This window comes from Malaya genurostris, chromosome 3, assembly GCF_030247185.1.
Source record: "Malaya genurostris strain Urasoe2022 chromosome 3, Malgen_1.1, whole genome shotgun sequence".
Taxonomy (NCBI): Eukaryota; Metazoa; Arthropoda; class Insecta; order Diptera; family Culicidae; genus Malaya; species Malaya genurostris.
In genome coordinates, this window is record NC_080572.1 from 83,734,285 (window position 1) to 83,751,842 (window position 17,558).

A 17,558-nucleotide genomic window follows, 5' to 3' on the forward strand; every position below is an offset into this window, starting at 1 on the left:
CACGCTAAACGTAAACTATTAAACATGACTGAACCAATAACCTTTTCCGTCACGAGATGGTGTTACTGTGATGTCTTAATCGATTTGTATTGAATTTGTTAAAGTGATCCATATTGATATATATAATATATATTCGATCATATCTTGGAAGCGGGAAGGGTCTACTTTGTCTATTTACATCAATAATGGCTTTCGAACGAGCCTAAGTTGTTTGATCTGGCAGTGATAGAAGAATTGCTATCTGATGATCAATTCAGGCTTCACACTTCCACTGGAGCCAATAATCATATCATATTATTCATAAGCTCTGTGATGGCGAATTGATGTACTATCGCCGTCATCACAGCGCTTATGATAATTATGCTTGTTTTGGTTATTGTACAATCTGAAAACGTTAGCTAGTTGAGCGCTAAATAGTAAAAGGTAATTCTAGGTATTTGGATATGTTGCATACACGAGCCGTATAATTTGTAGCCTTAACATATGTGCTTTAAACGTATGTGCGTAAAATAAGAACCGAACTCAGATAGACTGCATGGAAGACAAATGTACGTATTAAGTAAATCTCTCGCTAGCACACCGCTTTCATTCATATTTTCTCAAAAAAAAAAAATGGAAAAAATAACAAGTTTATATCGATGTGAGGATTTACTGTAGTTAAAAAGTGCGGTTAGAAAAACATGCCCGATAATTTATCTTCATTTAAAAAATTTTAATTTCCGTATTATTTTTAATTTGAAAGGTGTCTGGCAAACCTACACTGCCACTAGAAAGGTTCCGTGATAAACCATTCAAACATGGTGATGATTTGCTTAGTTCTAACCGGACAGTGTTTAGTGGTTAATGAGAGGTAATTATTGTCTTAACACAGTTACGTTTTTTCACACGCTATTTTAATTACCCCATGAGATGTGATGGCGACAGCGCAGTGGTAGGTTGGATTTGCAGCGTCCGAACTCCATCTTACATCTAGACGTACGTTTGGTGTCGGTTACGTTCGACATCAATTGGTGAAATGTAATGTCTACAATGACAACTGAATTCTGGAGATCAGTATGTGTATTAATTGCAAAGTTATGCTAGTTCTTTTTGTTAGTAGGATTGTGTCAGAAGCGATAAGCGTTGACAATAGGTAGAATGAGATTTATTTATTGAGCAATGACCTTGATTAATTATATTAATTATGCATGAGCGAAACGCATTTATTACGCTTCAACCTAATCGCCCACCGGTTCTGAATAATATACCTTCTACTTTCAAATTGTTTATATATGAAGCATACGACTTGAATTCAGTAGCCATTTTAGTAGTAATGATTGATTGTTGAGAATTGTGATTGACTTTATAGATTTTTAAATTTTTCAATTCTTAAGCTAAATACAAGAATTCGTACTATTTGCAGCTATTTCACGAATAACTGGAAGAGTTGCATAAGATAATTTCATTTCGTGTTATAAATTAGGTATTATGCATTATGCGAACCATTAAAAAAAAGATCCACGTGGTTATGTGATGCACGGACAAATGAACTTAACTCATAATAGATAACAGATATAGGGGAAAGGTGGGTAATAGTGCGCATCTCATTGTGAGCTCCTGTTAATGTTTACCACTATTTACTTACAATAAATATTGAGATTTTATCCAATTAACTTTATTCGACTACATTTAAAATTCCCTAATTATTATATACCAATACGACAGACGTAAATGTAAAATCTGGCATTAGAAAATATGCTTTATATTTATTTCTAATAAAACCACGTTTTGCCTTTCTCATATAGAAAGGCTATACAATCACTTAAAAAACCAACTTTTGAACCGAGGCCCGAAGGGCATATACCATTCGATTCAGTGTGTATGCGTGTGTATGTGTGTGTGACAGAAATGTGAAAATAATGTCACTAACTTTTCTCGGAGAAGGCTGAATCGATTTTCACAAACTTGCTTGCACGGTGTTTTTACCCATTCAAAAAATGTTTTATCAAAACTCGAACGGTTTTTCCATTTTTTAAACAAACTACAAAACGACTTTACTCCAATCTAGATAACTCAGCTGTTTCTGGTCGGATCGACTTAAAATTTTGACCCGTTTCAAGCAAAGGTTAGTACTGTAGAAAGACGTAGTTTACTACGAGCGCCATCTCTGCTTTAGTCTCGGGACTTATTGATCCATGTGTTATATATATATATATATATATATATATATATATATATATATATATATATATATATATATATATATATATATATATATATATATATATATATATATATATATATATATATATATATATATATATATATATATATAATTATAGTTTGTATGTTTGTAACGCCATAACTTTGGTACTACTGAACGGATTGCAACCAAACTTGGCACAGGTACTTCTTGCATTTCAGAGATGGTTTAAGGAGTATTATTATAGGGGAGGGAGCGTAGCAAGTGTCATGAACAAGGGGGGCTCATGGAAAAATTCATATAACCTGACAAAAATCGATACGTTCTAAAGACCATAGAAACATTTTGCATACCTAAGATATGACTATACGGGGATGGATGTAGCAAGTGCTTTTAAAAAGAGGGGTGTAATGTTTGAAACGGCATACGTTCCAAACTACTGAACGGATTGCCACCAAACTTGGCACAGATACTTCTTGCTCTTCTGAAAAGGTCATAAGGATATTTTGACAGGGGAGGGAGCGAAGTGTTCATAACAGGGGGGGTCATGCAAAAATTTGTCTAATTTGACGAGAATCGATACTTTTTCAAGACCGTAGAAACATTTTGCAAATATTAGATATTATTAAATGGGGTGTGGAAGTAGCAAGTGCCTTTAGAAAGGGGGTGTAATGTTTGTAACGGCATAACTCCGAAATCAAACTTGGTGCATGTAATTCTTACTCTTCAGAGATGGTCATAAGCGTATTTTAATAGAGGAGGGTGCGTAGCAAGTGTCATTAACAAAGAGGGGTCAGGAAAAAATACATATAACTTGACGAAAATCCATATATTTTGAAGATCTTAGAAACATTTTGCATTCCATAGAAATGATTTATTAGGGGATGGATGCAGCAAGTACCTTAAAAAAGGGGGGTATAATGTTTGTAATGGCATAACTTCGAAACTACTTAACGGATTCCTATCAATCCTGGCACATGTGCTTCTTGCTCTTCAGAGATGGTTATAAGAATATTTCCATGGGGGAGGGAGCGTAGCGAGTGTCCATAACAAAGGTAGTCATACAAAATTTATCTAATTTGACGATAATCGGTACTTTTTGAAGACCGTAGACACTTTTTGCACAACTTAGATATGATTATAAGGATATTCTGTGGGGAGAGAGTGTAGTAAGTGCCTCTAAAAAAGGAGTGTAATGTTTGTAACGGCATAACTCCGGAACTATTGCACGAATTGCTATAAAATTTGCCACAGTTATTTCTTTCTCTTCATTTTCCATACCTTAGAAATGATATATATGGGGGTGGATGTAGCAAGTGCCTTTAAAAAGGGGGATGTAACGGCATAACTCAGAAACTACTGAACGGATTGCTATCACACTTGGCATAGAAGGTTTTTGCTGTAAGGGTATTTTTATGGGGAGGGAGCGTAGTAAGTATCCTTAACAGGGGTCATGAAAAAATTTATTTAATTTGACGAGAATCGATACTTTTTGAAGACCATAGATACTTTTTGCGCAACTTAGATATGATTATAAGGGTATTCGTATGGAGAGGATGTAGTACGTCCCTCTAAAAAGGGGTTGAAATGTTTGTAACGGCATAACTCTGGAACTACTGAACGGATTGCTATCAAATTTGGTCAGATACTTCTTGCACTTCAGAGATGATCATTAGGACATTTTGTTAATTCGAGTGCAACGCAATTTTATTTAAATAATTTCAAAGGATCTGGTTCCATTTTGCCGGGAAATTCAAAGAACTAAGGGAAAATAATCTTTATCTGGCTATGAACGCGAGTGTATTTAAGTCTCAGCATAGCTACGAAACAAATTAACAAATCGTCACCAAGTTTGGCACATGTACCAAAGGTCATGTCGATATATTTTGAAAAGCTCAGATACTTTCTATACTACTCAGGGTAATCATGAAGGAGATCCGTAGTAAGTTCACTGACAAAAAGGAAGTTAAATCAAAATAGATTATAAGATTATTTTGAGGGTGAGAGAGTGGAATAAGTGCCCCGAACATGGAAAGTGTAAGGGAAAATTGATCGGGTTTTACGAAAAATTGTTACTTCTTTACGAGTACAGTATATTTGTAGCAACTAAGTGAGGTTCACAAAAATATTCACAAGAGGGAGGGGGAATAAGTATTCTCAACTTTGATCTGAATTGACGAAATCATACAATCAATGTGCATTTTTTATGTAATTTGAGAAAACTGTCGACTCAAGGTGATGGAAAAATAAATTATAAATAAAATAAATTATATAAAAACGTTATTCTATAGTACGAATGTAGTTATGATGTTAAATAGCCTTTTTTCACAAAATAATCATTATCAGGGTTCAAATATAAAACTAACCCAATTTGTCGAGAATACCATGAAAATTATGATTATTGTGAGATCTGAGATGGGACACTGATCATTCGCAATCTGATCATGAACGGAGTATTGTTCAATCGGGTTTCCGTCTAAGTTATGTTTCACTACAGTCAGAGTATTTCACTAAGCAGGACAACTTCGAGAATTTCCCTTCACGAAACATTTCCGAGCAACGCCGGGTAATTCAGCTAGTAAGGCAACAAAAATGTGAAAATAATGTCACTCACTTTTCTCGGAGATGGCTGAATCGATTTTCACAAACTTAGATTCAAATGAAAGGTCTCGTAGTCCCATACAAAGTTCCTGAATATCATTTAGATCCGACTTCCGCTTCCGGAATTACAGGGTGATATGCACAAAAAATGTGAAAATAATGTCACTCACTTTTCTTGGAAATGAAAGTTCTTAAGATGTCATAAGAATATCCTAATTTTTATTTGGATCAAACCCCTGGTTTCGTAGATAGGGTGCTCAGTATGAAAGCGTCAATTTCAAGAATACTTTGTTCATAAGCTACCTTTTTATATTGGCTTGTGATTTTCTCTACTTTGCAGACCATGAGACTCTGAAACCAAATAAACCATTGATAGTCCAATAAATGATTTGCTAAATTTTATCCAAGTCCGACAACCGGTAAATTTTTTTCTCACATTCATATCGTCATAGAGAACCGTAAATAAATTTGTAGTTCGTGTTAGGGTATGGTTGAATGAACCGAATGTCGCTATGCCGATATCCAGCTTTCGGTTCCAGAAGTACCGGCAATAATAATCAAATATGATAAAATGAAGCTCACTTCACTTTCTCACATATGATTGAATAGATTTTCACTAACTTAAATTCAAATTTAGTGTACCAGTAGTAGTAGTGTAGTAGTATTATGAAACAGAAATCTTCAAAACTATTTTCTGAACTTTTCAGATTGCAGTATTGCGGGGAATTTCTGCTGTAATATACAGGAAAATGTGAAAATGAGAAAGGCATCATTACACCACTAGGTGGATTAAAACAGGTTTTTGTTTGAACATTTAGGGGTTTTTTGTTTTGTGCAAAAAAGCACATATTTTGTTTCAACTTTCTTTGCGTTTCGCCTTCGGCTCGTCAGTGCTTAAAGCAGTTCAAATTGAACTGCCATCTCGTGCCTAGCAGTTCAACTTAAACCGCTAAGCAGACGCAAAGTTTGCACTATTTATGCAACCCTTAAATAATATAACACAGGTGTTATATTATTTCTGACGTCTCAGGCGTAAACGAATGACGACTGGCTACTGGTCGCCGCAGAGTTTGAACATTTAGGGGTTTTTTGTTTTGTGCAAAAAAGCACATATTTTGTTTCAACTTTCTTTGCGTTTCGCCTTCGACTCGTCAGTGCTTAAAGTAGTTCAAATTGAACTGCCATCTCGTGCCTAGCAGAAACAAAGAAAGTTGAAACAAAATATGTGCTTTTTTGCACAAAACAAAAAACCCCTAAATGTTCAAACTCTGCGGCGACCAGTAGCCAGTCGTCATTCGTTTACGCCTGAGACGTCAGAAATAATATAACACCTGTGTTATATTATTTAAGGGTTGCATAAATAGTGCAAACTTTGCGTCTGCTTAGCGGTTTAAGTTGAACTGCTAGGCACGAGATGACAGTTCAATTTGAACTGCTTTAAGCACTGACGAGCCGAAGGCGAAACGCAAAGAAAGTTGAAGTTTTTGTTTGGTTTCATAACTGCTTCTCGACCCAAACGAAGTTATCATCGAATAATTTCGGAAAATTCGAGTATTCGAGTACTATGGAAAATTCACTGTGCGAATAATTGTGTACAAATGCGCACTATTACCTTATGTTGCGAACTATTAGAAACAAAACACGATTATTTTGTGGCTTTCATGTTCGTAAGCAACATAAAAATTGTAACCGTTTATTTGAGGATATTGAAAAACAAGGGTTTATGCTTTCCACCTACAAGTGTTCGGTAGCCTGACAGGCTAATTTTACACACAGTACGTAAAAGTAAAATGTGAAAAAATATCAACTCCTCACATGCAGTGCAAATTTCAATAATTTTATTTGTTGCAATATTGGAATAGCGAAGGTGTATTACCGATATTTCATGTAATGATACCATGATTTAATGATTTAGCATTATGTAGCACAATAAATCAAAAAAAATTCGGAAATAAAATTTTGATCGTCTCGACATGTCGATTTTGCATAACATAAATACCAATAGAATGACTGTTAAAAAAACCATTACCAGCATGATGCAAAGTGCAAAGGGCTGCAAGTCAAATTGTTGTCACTGTTGAATGCTATAGTCTTACCGCATGTTTGAAAAGTCGTTGGGAAACGAGTGCTGATAACTTAGTAAATATCATGCAGGGTGTTTGTTATGAATGACTAGCAACCCGTCAGGTTACGTTAAAAACTCTAGTTGAGTGGAACAATCGGAATGGTTTCTGATGAGGGCAATGTGATCAATTATCCAACAACGAAATCGAGCAAATTGGGAATGAGTTTGTAATGAAAGTGAAAATCATTCGTAAAACCGCTTGTGAAAAACCTGAAAGGGTTATGTTCCAAATCGTTATTTTAACCTGACTGTACAATATGCAATTTCATATCTGATTGGTGCTGTGGAATATTTCAAACTAGAAACTTGTAGTTCATCATACAATCAAAGTACGATTTTCCAATTGCCGTGACGTTTCGAGGAGAGTTAAGAAATACAATACAAGAACAATGTTTAACTTCTTGGGTTTGGTCTACTTGAACAAAATATGTTTCACAGTTTCAATGGAATTCACATCTCATTATAAATATAGCCTAAAATTTGATCTAAAAAAAGTTGACTAAGTACAAGCTTCATATAGTTTATAAACAATACTATGTTGTTAAAAGCACTGGCCTACTTGGAGTTACATGGCTGCATGTGATTATAATCTCTCACAGTCACATTGTGCATCTCATGCTTGCAACTGTCGAATTCTTAATCAATTAATTACAATTGCCGGGATTTACAGGGAACAGTTATAAGTCGTCCATTCTTATCATTTGTATTCAAATGAATCGATGATGAATTTAACCTATTGATCAATACACATCGACGTTTACATCGTTTACATTTTCTCTGTTTGCTTAATAATATGCAAGCAAAACAGAAAAGAATCTACGGCGTTCCTAATACCTATATTGACTCGGAAGTTTCTAGTCAAACTAACCTTTAACGAAGCTGGCACATTTATCACGCCCTTATTTAGTTGTTCTAGTTAACATCAAATAAAAAATCATGCATCGATTCTAGGATGAGTAAGTCGTGTAACACACCGAAAATTTTAGAGTTAGAGAGGTAAAATCGGACTTTGGATGTTTTAAGTAAAAAAAGTTTTCCTTTATTCCATAACTCAGTTATTTTGAACTATAATATGGTTAATTCAAATAATTCAACGAATTTTACACAATTGTTTTGACTCGTCCAAGGTAAAAGAAAACATCTACATTCAATGAAAAAGGTCATATACAGAGTGATTTTTTTACTGGTGTCTTTTTGGCAACACTGTTTTTGACAGAACACGGATGAATCGCGTCTTTCACTTCATTTTTATCGCGACAGCATATATGTTTTATGCACTGATCGCATCTAAATTAAATTATCTAGACATCGTCAGAATAGATTTTTGATCCATGCTTTTGAAGGCGAGATATTCAATGAACAAGTTGAAAGACGGCGTTTTCAGTTATGCAATTCTTCCTTCAGAAAAAAGACTTTCCCGACCGCTAAAGTCAATGAATAATTCTGAAATTTTCACAGAGTAATGGTTTCTGGCATATTTGTTTTGGGAAAGCCTTGAGGTTTTCCGATTCTTTAGTGACAACTCCGTGTTGCCCGTTTTCAAATTGTTGATATTTTTCAGCTCATACAATTTTGATTACTTTAAGTGTGTTTTTGATTTTTCAGTGTACATAGGCAATTTAAATAATCTATTTTCTGGAATCGGATATGAATAATTTTAAAGCGCCGAAAACTTCGAGACAAAGAAAGTCAATAAAATTAGAAACGAAAATATAAATTTGGCAGTGTCTTGCGGGTGGCCAAAGTATATCTTCTGTCAGAAGAACTTTCCACTTAAATGAGTCAACTATAAGAACTATTAAAAAAATGAAGATAAAATAACGAAAGCTGTTAAAGATGGATGTGCTGGTACTGCAAAGATAACATCATATCTACGAGATCCTTCCATGGGAAAAATGGGAAAAAGCCTTGCTCTTGTGGATCGAAGATCACGCACAGAAGGGTGTACCCCATGATGAGGAACTAATTAAAAAACAAAGCCATGCAGTTATATGGCCTACTGTTGAAGGATGAGTCATCTGCACCATATCCAATCCGAAGTTTCACTGCAAGTAAGGGGTGGTTCTACAAGTTTCTACACAAGAACTCAATCCGCAATGTAAAAATAAAAGGATAAATATCATCTGCAGATACTACAACAGCACATCAGTTCAAAGAAACTTTTATTCAGATCATTAATGATGGATCCTATAGTGCCGATCAGGTTTTTAACGCTGACGAGACCGGGCTTTTTTGGAAAAGAATGCCCTGCAGAACTTACATAGCCAAGTCTGATCAAATCGCTGGTGGATTCAAAACAGCAAAAGACCGTATTACTGTGATGTTATGTAGCAATGCATCTGGGGATTGCTTGTTAAAGCCTCTTTTAATCCATATGGCTATGAGACCACGTGCAATCAAGAATTTTAAACCAGAAGAGCTTCCGGTGCATTGGATGTCTAATAGATAAGCGTGGATGTCCAAAGAAATGTTTCAACGTTGTTTTCATGAGTATTTCGTACCGGAGGTCAAAGACTATTTGCAAGGAAAAGGAATGGTTTTTAAAGTACTACTTTTCATCGACAACGCTCCAGGTCATTGCGAATTGGAACACAAAAATGTTAAAGTGCTGTTTTTACCCCCAAATACGACTTCATATTTTCAAACCCATGACCAGGGATTTATTGCTACATTCAAAAAATATTATATAAACCAATCATTTAGATTTATTTTAGAGCAGATTGATAAAAAGGAATCTGCTTCTATTCCTGAAGCTTGGAAAAAGTTTACCATTAAGGAGTGCTCGAATTCTATTGGTACAGCTTTAACTGAAATGAGAAAAACAACCCTTTATGCATGTCTACTTTGGCCCGAATGTGTAATTTCTTCAAAACCACAACCAAATGTTGCAGTAGGAGAGATGTTGCTAATGGCTCACGCATTGGGTGGCGAGGGATTCGAAGATTTGTCACGAAATGATATCGACGAATTATTAACAGACTCTGTTATAGGAAACGACGATTTGATTGAAAGTGTCAACGTTCCGATTGACCCAGTGATTGATGACGGCCCAACACTAAGTGCGACGACAATAAAGGAAGGCTTGGATCTGGCGGACCAATTGGGGGAACATTTTTTAAAATTTGATTCCAATATTCAACGTGCAATTTTTTTAAAAAATGATCTCAATCATTGTCATTATTTTTCACCTGGAGCTGTTAGCGGAATTTATTCAATAGTTGCACTATTTATGTACCATTTAATTCCACTATTTCACTGTCACGTTATTACAGTTTCACAAAGTCACTATACTTTAATGAAGCATAACAAACGTTATAATACAGATACGCGATAAGTTTCTTAACTTATAAAACCGATACACTGAAGAAGGATGTAAATAACATTCCGAAATACGCGTATCTGTATTGTAACGTTTGTTATGCTTCATTAAAGTATAGTGACTCTGTGAAAGTGTAATAACGTGACAGTGAAATAGTGGAATTAAATGGTACATAAATAGTGCAACTACTCAATCATTGTATTTTGCGGTACAAAAAACTGCATACAATTTTGTTAAAAGAAGAGCAAACAAAATTAAATAATGATAGCCCCGCTACAATTATCTAAGTTCCTATGAAGCGAAAATTCGTCATTTATGACAGTGATTATTTTTTCATCGAAGGTTCTTTGATATGTATTGTTTTTATTTCTATTTATGTCCAAATAAACCAAATTTGACACAAATTTTCGATCAAATAAACGGATAATGCATTGTTACACTGCACGGGCGAAATTCCGATTCTAGAAATAGAAATGAGCAAATCGAGTCATGATTTGGGGAATCTAGTATATTTTCATGTTATGATAATACACCATGATTGAAAGTTCTCGGATCATGATCCATTTGAACTGATTTCAGTTAAATTTTAAGCGAAACGCACTTGACGTTGTTAGGTATAACTTCAGGCGTGTTTCTGCAACGATGGTAATCTTTGCAACATAAATTCAGGCGTTATGTTTTAAAATATGAAGATTTCAAATATGAATTCAATGGAATGGAGTGATAAAAATACCCCTTCAAAGGTGTGAGCAGAACGAGTTATCTAAATGGATCAAAATGCGTTCATTGCTCCAGTTTTAATTTTGTGTTTCAGAATACGAACTGCATGAAAAAACACGTGTGAATCAAAAATCTCTTATTTAAAATGTTTAGGTGAATCAATACAGCTTGTGTTGTTATATCAATCAACCAAATAAATTGAAGTGGTAAAACAGAAAAAAAAACTGATTTTCGTTAGATGGTGTTCCAAATTCACAGTCGAATTTATTTTTCGCTAGCTCTCGGAACATTATTCGAACAACAACAGTCGGATCAAATATGTAAGAGCACATTCAGATATATTCATAGAAATGAAAAGCGTAGCCGTGCTTAGTCTTTCATTATGTCAATTTTTGGTTCATTTTCATTATGTTGTCAATTCTCTGTCAACCGGTTGGTAAAAAGACATATAATTGTGCAATGAATATGCCTCAGAATCAAATAAACATTTTCTGTAATTTTCGCTTTTCGATGTCTGCTTTTTGCTTGTCATTAATCTTTCAAACAATCCATCACATCACTTGAGGCAGAGGATTCAAAGTGATATCCGGGTAGAAAATTGGAGTTACGAGGTTTGAAAGAAATACATTCTTCATGTAACGCATGTTCGGACCATGATTTATTTTCATGGGAGAAGACTTATTGTTCATGGTTTCATGAGAAGTTCAAATGATTATTTTCATGATTTTCTGATCATGGCAGCGGTAACGGATCTCTTTCCGTGTGTTGTTCTTTTCGCCCATACACACGATTTCGCTCCTTTGTTGTAAATCTCATTTAAGCTACTTAACGAGTCAATTGCAATGAAAAATATTGATTAGTCTCTATAGGTGAGGAGAACTATCAGTCCTTTGTCGGTTCATTATAAACAACAGGTAGTAGACATTTGCTCTTTTTCGCCCAACACGGATGAGTTCTTGTTTCTAAGAAGAAGGTAAGTATGAGCAAATTTATTGCTGTTGGTCTGTAAAAACATATTCTATTGTTTAAATAACTTTTTTTTTATCCGGAACCTAACGTTATTTCAGCTGTAATTTCTTAATTGTTCAATTTGCACTGACCAAATTAACATCAAATATGAATTTTAGGTTTGAGCCTAAAATGAAATAATTTTTAGGAAAAAAAAGGAGACGTTGGTTGTTTTTTACTTTAATGTTTCCGGTTCATTTTTGAATTTTTGAGTAAGCATTCAACGTTTTGCCTTTCTCATACTCATATAGAAAGGTTATCACTTGAAAAACCGACTAGTGAAAATTGGCCCGGAGGGCCAAGTGTCATATACCATTCGACTCAGTTCATCGAGCTGAGCAATGTCTGTCTGTCTGTGTGTGTGTGTGTGTGTGTGTGTGTGTGTGTGTGTGTGTGTGTGTGTGTGTGTGTGTGTGTGTGTGTGTGTGTGTGTGTGTGTGTGTGTGTGTGTGTGTGTGTGTGTGTGTGTGTGTGTGTGTGTGTGTGTGTGTGTGTGTGTGTGTGTGTGTGTGTGTGTGTGTGTGTGTGTGTGTGTGTGTGTGTGTGTGTGTGTGTGTGTGTGTGTGTGTGTGTGTGTGTGTGTGTGTGTGTGTGTGTGTGTGTGTGTGTGTGTGTGTGTGTGTGTGTGTGTGTGTGTGTGTGTGTGTGTGTGTGTGTGTGTGTGTGTGTGTGTGTGTGTGTGTGTGTGTGTGTGTGTGTGTGTGTGTGTGTGTGTGTGTGTGTGTGTGTGTGTGTGTGTGTGTGTGTGTGTGTGTGTGTGTGTGTGTGTGTGTGTGTGTGTGTGTGTGTGTGTGTGTGTGTGTGTGTGTGTGTGTGTGTGTGTGTGCGCGTATATGTGTGTATGTGTGTGTGTGCATGTGTGTATGTGTGTGTGTATGTGTCAAATAATCTCACTAGGTTTTCACGGAGATGGCTGAACCGATTTTGACAAACTTAGATTCAAATGAAAGGTCTCGTGGTCCCAAACGGAATTCCTGAATTTCATCCGGATCCGACTTCCGGTTCCGGCGTTATAGAGTAAAGTGTGTTGCATATTGTACACCGTCACTTAAACCGGCGAAACAAAACACGTAAAAAATTTTCTAAACTGGTATCAAAACTACACAAATCGATAGTCATTATCAGTATGCAACTAAACAGACCGATTCCGGCTATCCTGGTTCCTGGTATCCGGTTTCGGAAGTACCGGAAATAGTGGTCATATATACCAAAATGGATCTCACTCACTTTTCTCAGCGATGGTTTGACCGATTTCCACAAACTTAGATTCAAATGAAAGGTCTTCCGATCCCATACGGAATTCCTGAATTTCATCCGGATCCGACTTCCAGTTCCGGAATTATAGGGTAAAGTGTGTTCAATATTGTACATCGTCACTTAAACCGGTGAAATAAAAACCGTAAAAAATTTTCTACGCTGGACCCATAACCGTTATTCCCAATCTTAGGGTCACTTGAAACTGCCTATTTTCGGATGCAACAAACATTTAAATCGTAATTTAGAGTGCGTACTAGTAGAGTTTGTATGTCATGTTAGTTGGTGGCCGTACGAACCGACTTTGATTGTACCGGTTCTCGGGTTCCGATGCCGGAAGTGCATATAATAGTGAACCCACTTCGTTTTCTTAAGGATGTCCTACGCAATCAAAGCACTGTTACGTAAACTCGCATAAAAAAAGACTTCAGTGTTTATAACTACCTATATTTTGTTTAAACTGTAAAATTTAACAAATACAAATTTTAAATTTCGTATCAAAATATCTCGAGAACCACCATTTCTCGGAAAACTATTAGCAATTTTATTACTCTTAAGCTGTAGAATCATGGTCTGGTGATTAAGTAACTATTTTTCATCGAAGGCTTGAATGTTTTGTAACTGCCTCTGCAAACACACTTTTTAAATATCATTCTTGAGTCGCATCGATATCTGAACTTGTGCCAAATTGATGGTTTGCCATACTGAAGACATTTACAAAGTTTTATTCAGATCGGAACAAAACGACCGGGATCGATTGCAATCTTTTCTGTTGTTGATTTCTAAGTTCTCTAGTAGGTGAGTTTTTCTATTGGCGTGATCTTTTTTGGCATTAAAAATGCCTTACTCTTCACTATATGGGGCCGGGTGTCAATTAAAAGTTTCAAAAATAGTCGCGTAACCTTTTTGTGTCATAATTTTGAACGTTAATAACTCGGTCATTTGTTGATGGATTGATATAATTTAACAACCAATCGATTCGGAAACTTTTAACTTAAACATGTATGACGACGTCGTTTCAGTATTTCAATAGCATACTATTGAAAAAATGGTTGGAATCGACCTATGTTTTCATCCACCAATCCCTGTTGTAGAAAATGACGTCAACTTCTTGTTCGGTATAGGAGGCTTTGCGTCATGCATAAAAAACACCGCATCGTTATGCGTAGTATGAAGAGAAATCTATAAATATAGGCTGCACAATATTTCTTTGCCTAGATGATGTTTGACTGTGAATGAAACAAGTAGCTCGTCCAGTGAGCTGATGACTGAATTGTATATGCGTTCACTTGCTGGATTGTCGCTTTTGCATTATGCGTTAGTGAAATTTCCTGTTGTCTGCGCAACACCGTGTTCGCTTGAGTATCTTATATATCATCTAGATATTGAAGAACCGAATCAGCGTGTTTACCGATTCTTTCGAAATATCCCATGTATTTAGCAAATTTTTGGTCGATTTTACCATTAAAAATTCCTATTATGAGATAACGACATTTGAATATTTCAATTGCATCCCATTGAAAAATTGGTTTGAATTGAGTATTTTATTTTGGTTCTCTGGTAACTATCAGGCCAATTTAGAATTATCGGCGATTGATTTTTCGGATCTAATTTGCAGCGCTTGTTCCTCGATGATTTGTTAATGGATTTTCCTAATTTGAATGATTCCAAAGCTTCAATATTGTAAGCTCAAAAATGTTTTAATTTGTCAACGGATCGGTTTGCATACTTAAATCTCAATTCCCATACGAACAAAACGTGACAATGTGACTGAACAAGTTGTTGTCCCACCAGGAATTAAACGCTTCAAATGATTCAAAATAAAATTCTGAAACTTATCTAAGAGCGGCCTCCTCGGTTTAGTAGTATAAATGAGTTCCACAGGCTCACATATACAGTACAATTAGATGCAATATCGTATAGTTTCAAAGATAAACTCAAGGTAAGCTTACCTGCGATTTTACATGTATAGTTTGAATAGGAACCCTCGTAGAATTTGGTTAACCGCCAGTTTCAGTTTAATTATTATTTGCTTTAAAACAATAAGCGTCTGATGACTACACGCGTTGTAACTATGACAAATGTGTTAATAACATCAAGTTGATTCCAAAAAAATTTCGGAATTTGTTGCGTATCCATTCCGTATATTCCTAATATGCCAAAACGAAAATCAATGTAACAATGTAACTAAATATTTTATGCGGACTGTTTCACATGTTTTCTTCCTCGTATTGTTGCCATATTATTTACCGACACTTTCCGAAGATTATTGACGATTTTGAAGAAGGATTAATAAAATTGCACAATTACTGAGTGTATTGGTACAACATTTTTCGTTAAAATAAATAAAATCTTCTCTTGGATCGATTAACTGTTTATAAAATTATTATCATAAAATAAAATAGTTTTATTTGTTCAGGTTTAAATGTTTAGGTTGTTTGTATCTAAAATTGAGCTTTCGAGTAACTTTGAATTCATCATAATTGACTTCTAGTTAAAAAAATTAGTAGTTAAAATTGAATAGAATCAATTATCAAGAAAGAATCTAATTTTCAATTTTATCATTCGCTAACAATCTCAGCGCTTAAACTAGAGCAAGTTTGTAATTAGTCAATTGAATAAATTTTTAGTTTAGTGTATCATCATCATTATCATCTTTTTTTTCGTATTTATTATGTGTACCTTAGAAACATTTCATTTTTAATGTTATTGTGCTCGGTCGTGTCTTGAATACAACCCTCTAATTTTTAGGCTTTGAGAATATCACTGCATTCATGTTTTGCTGTTGATTAAGATTTTGGGTGGGAACAAGCGTTATGAGTTAGTGGATGACTTTCAAGCAACCGTTCTGGGTTCGATTCAAAGCTACCAACTCCGCACATTAGATCAAAAAGATTTTCTGATTTGAGAGACGAATGACCGCAAGGTTGCAATGAACGAAAAAAGACTCTTCATTAGACATTGAATAACAGTAATGGTGGTAAAATTTTCGACTAAAAATTCTAGAAAACATTGATTTTTTTAACTGCTATATATCTCACGGGTATCCAATTCGGGAAGAATTTAAGTTACTGACGTAAAAATATTCGCTGCGAATTTGAACGAACGATAAGTTGAAAACAAGAAAAAATAACGACCAACACAAGCGCGATCAACTGACGATCTTGCCGATGGTAGTAAACTCGTTTCAGCGAATTTTGTGGCTTGTTTGGACGATATACGTGACGCGGCACATTCATCAAATGACTGTTTCAAACATTCCATCGCATCTTCAGACCTTGTCCTGTGAGTTAGATCTAGCCAGCTCAGTGCAAACCAGCTCTTCTGGTTGATCTAGCAAACCTGCTTCATTGATACAACAAATGCAGTTGAACTCGCGGGAGGCGTCAAGTTGTGCACGTTATTCCATTTCTCTTTTTTTTTTCTACGTGAACAGCAGGTTAATCAAACCTGCTGTCGCGCCGCTTAACAGAGCCTTTTCATACAAGAATTTTTTACAAGTTCAACTCAACGTCAACATATAACTATAGCAACAACATCTAAACAGCGATCGTTTACAGTTCACTAAGGTGAATGATTGCAAAGATTTGTGATAACTGCCGCTCGGATTGTTCCCCGCAGTTAATAAATTTTCTAAGTTTTTCACACGCTGAGTTCATATCTTCACTATTACTATCGTTTGATTGTCTAAATGAATTTTAACATTCATACCTATAGCACAATAGTGACAGCTAATCTACTGGTGATGATATGACGCCTGCAGTGGCCATCGAATTAGTTCCTATCGGAGATCTACTCAAATTCTGATCCAATACCATTGGAACTACACATGGAACATATAAGGATTCGCACTACGGGAACCGCAAAACAAAACCGAATGCGTACGCACGCGTTGGTTGATCGGATCGTACTGCGATCGGCTACCGGTGAGCTGAACGGTCTAACTCGTGTGCGAATGAGCGTTTGCGATCTGTTGCCGACTGACGAACTGCAACACCGCTGCCCATCGACCACCGCGACGCTGGTGGTCATCGCATACGGTTGCTGTTTGCGTTTACTGCAGGATGATTGTTTGGCGAACTTTGCGAGAAGACGATTCAATTGATTTCAATCAGAAAGCCATTGAAGGTTTTATCACAGAAGAAGGCGTCAGTGTCGTTCTGTCACATCCATTAGAATTTGTTTTAGAACATATAAGTTGTCAACACCTTTATGATGAAGAGTCTGTCATCATTCAATTCTCCTTCGATATTAGAAGAGCAGGTCTATAGATTTCTATTTTGTTTTTCAGTATTGATGAAAATGTGATTGTTTATCCCACTATCGAAAACGCGTTCCGCAATTGGAAC

The 17,558-nt window shown here is 35.7% G+C and overlaps 1 protein-coding gene across 1 annotated transcript in view; it reads right to left on the bottom strand.

Annotated features, from left to right (window-relative positions):
- LOC131435572 (sialin-like) overlaps positions 1 to 17,132 on the bottom strand; it is a 41,761-nt gene extending 24,629 nt beyond the window's left edge. Inside the window, exon 1 of the mRNA XM_058603599.1 lies at positions 16,921 to 17,132. The gene's annotated coding sequence lies outside the window, so the exon portion shown is untranslated. The remainder of the gene's footprint in view (positions 1 to 16,920) is intronic.
- Between the last annotated feature and the right edge of the window lie 426 nt (positions 17,133 to 17,558).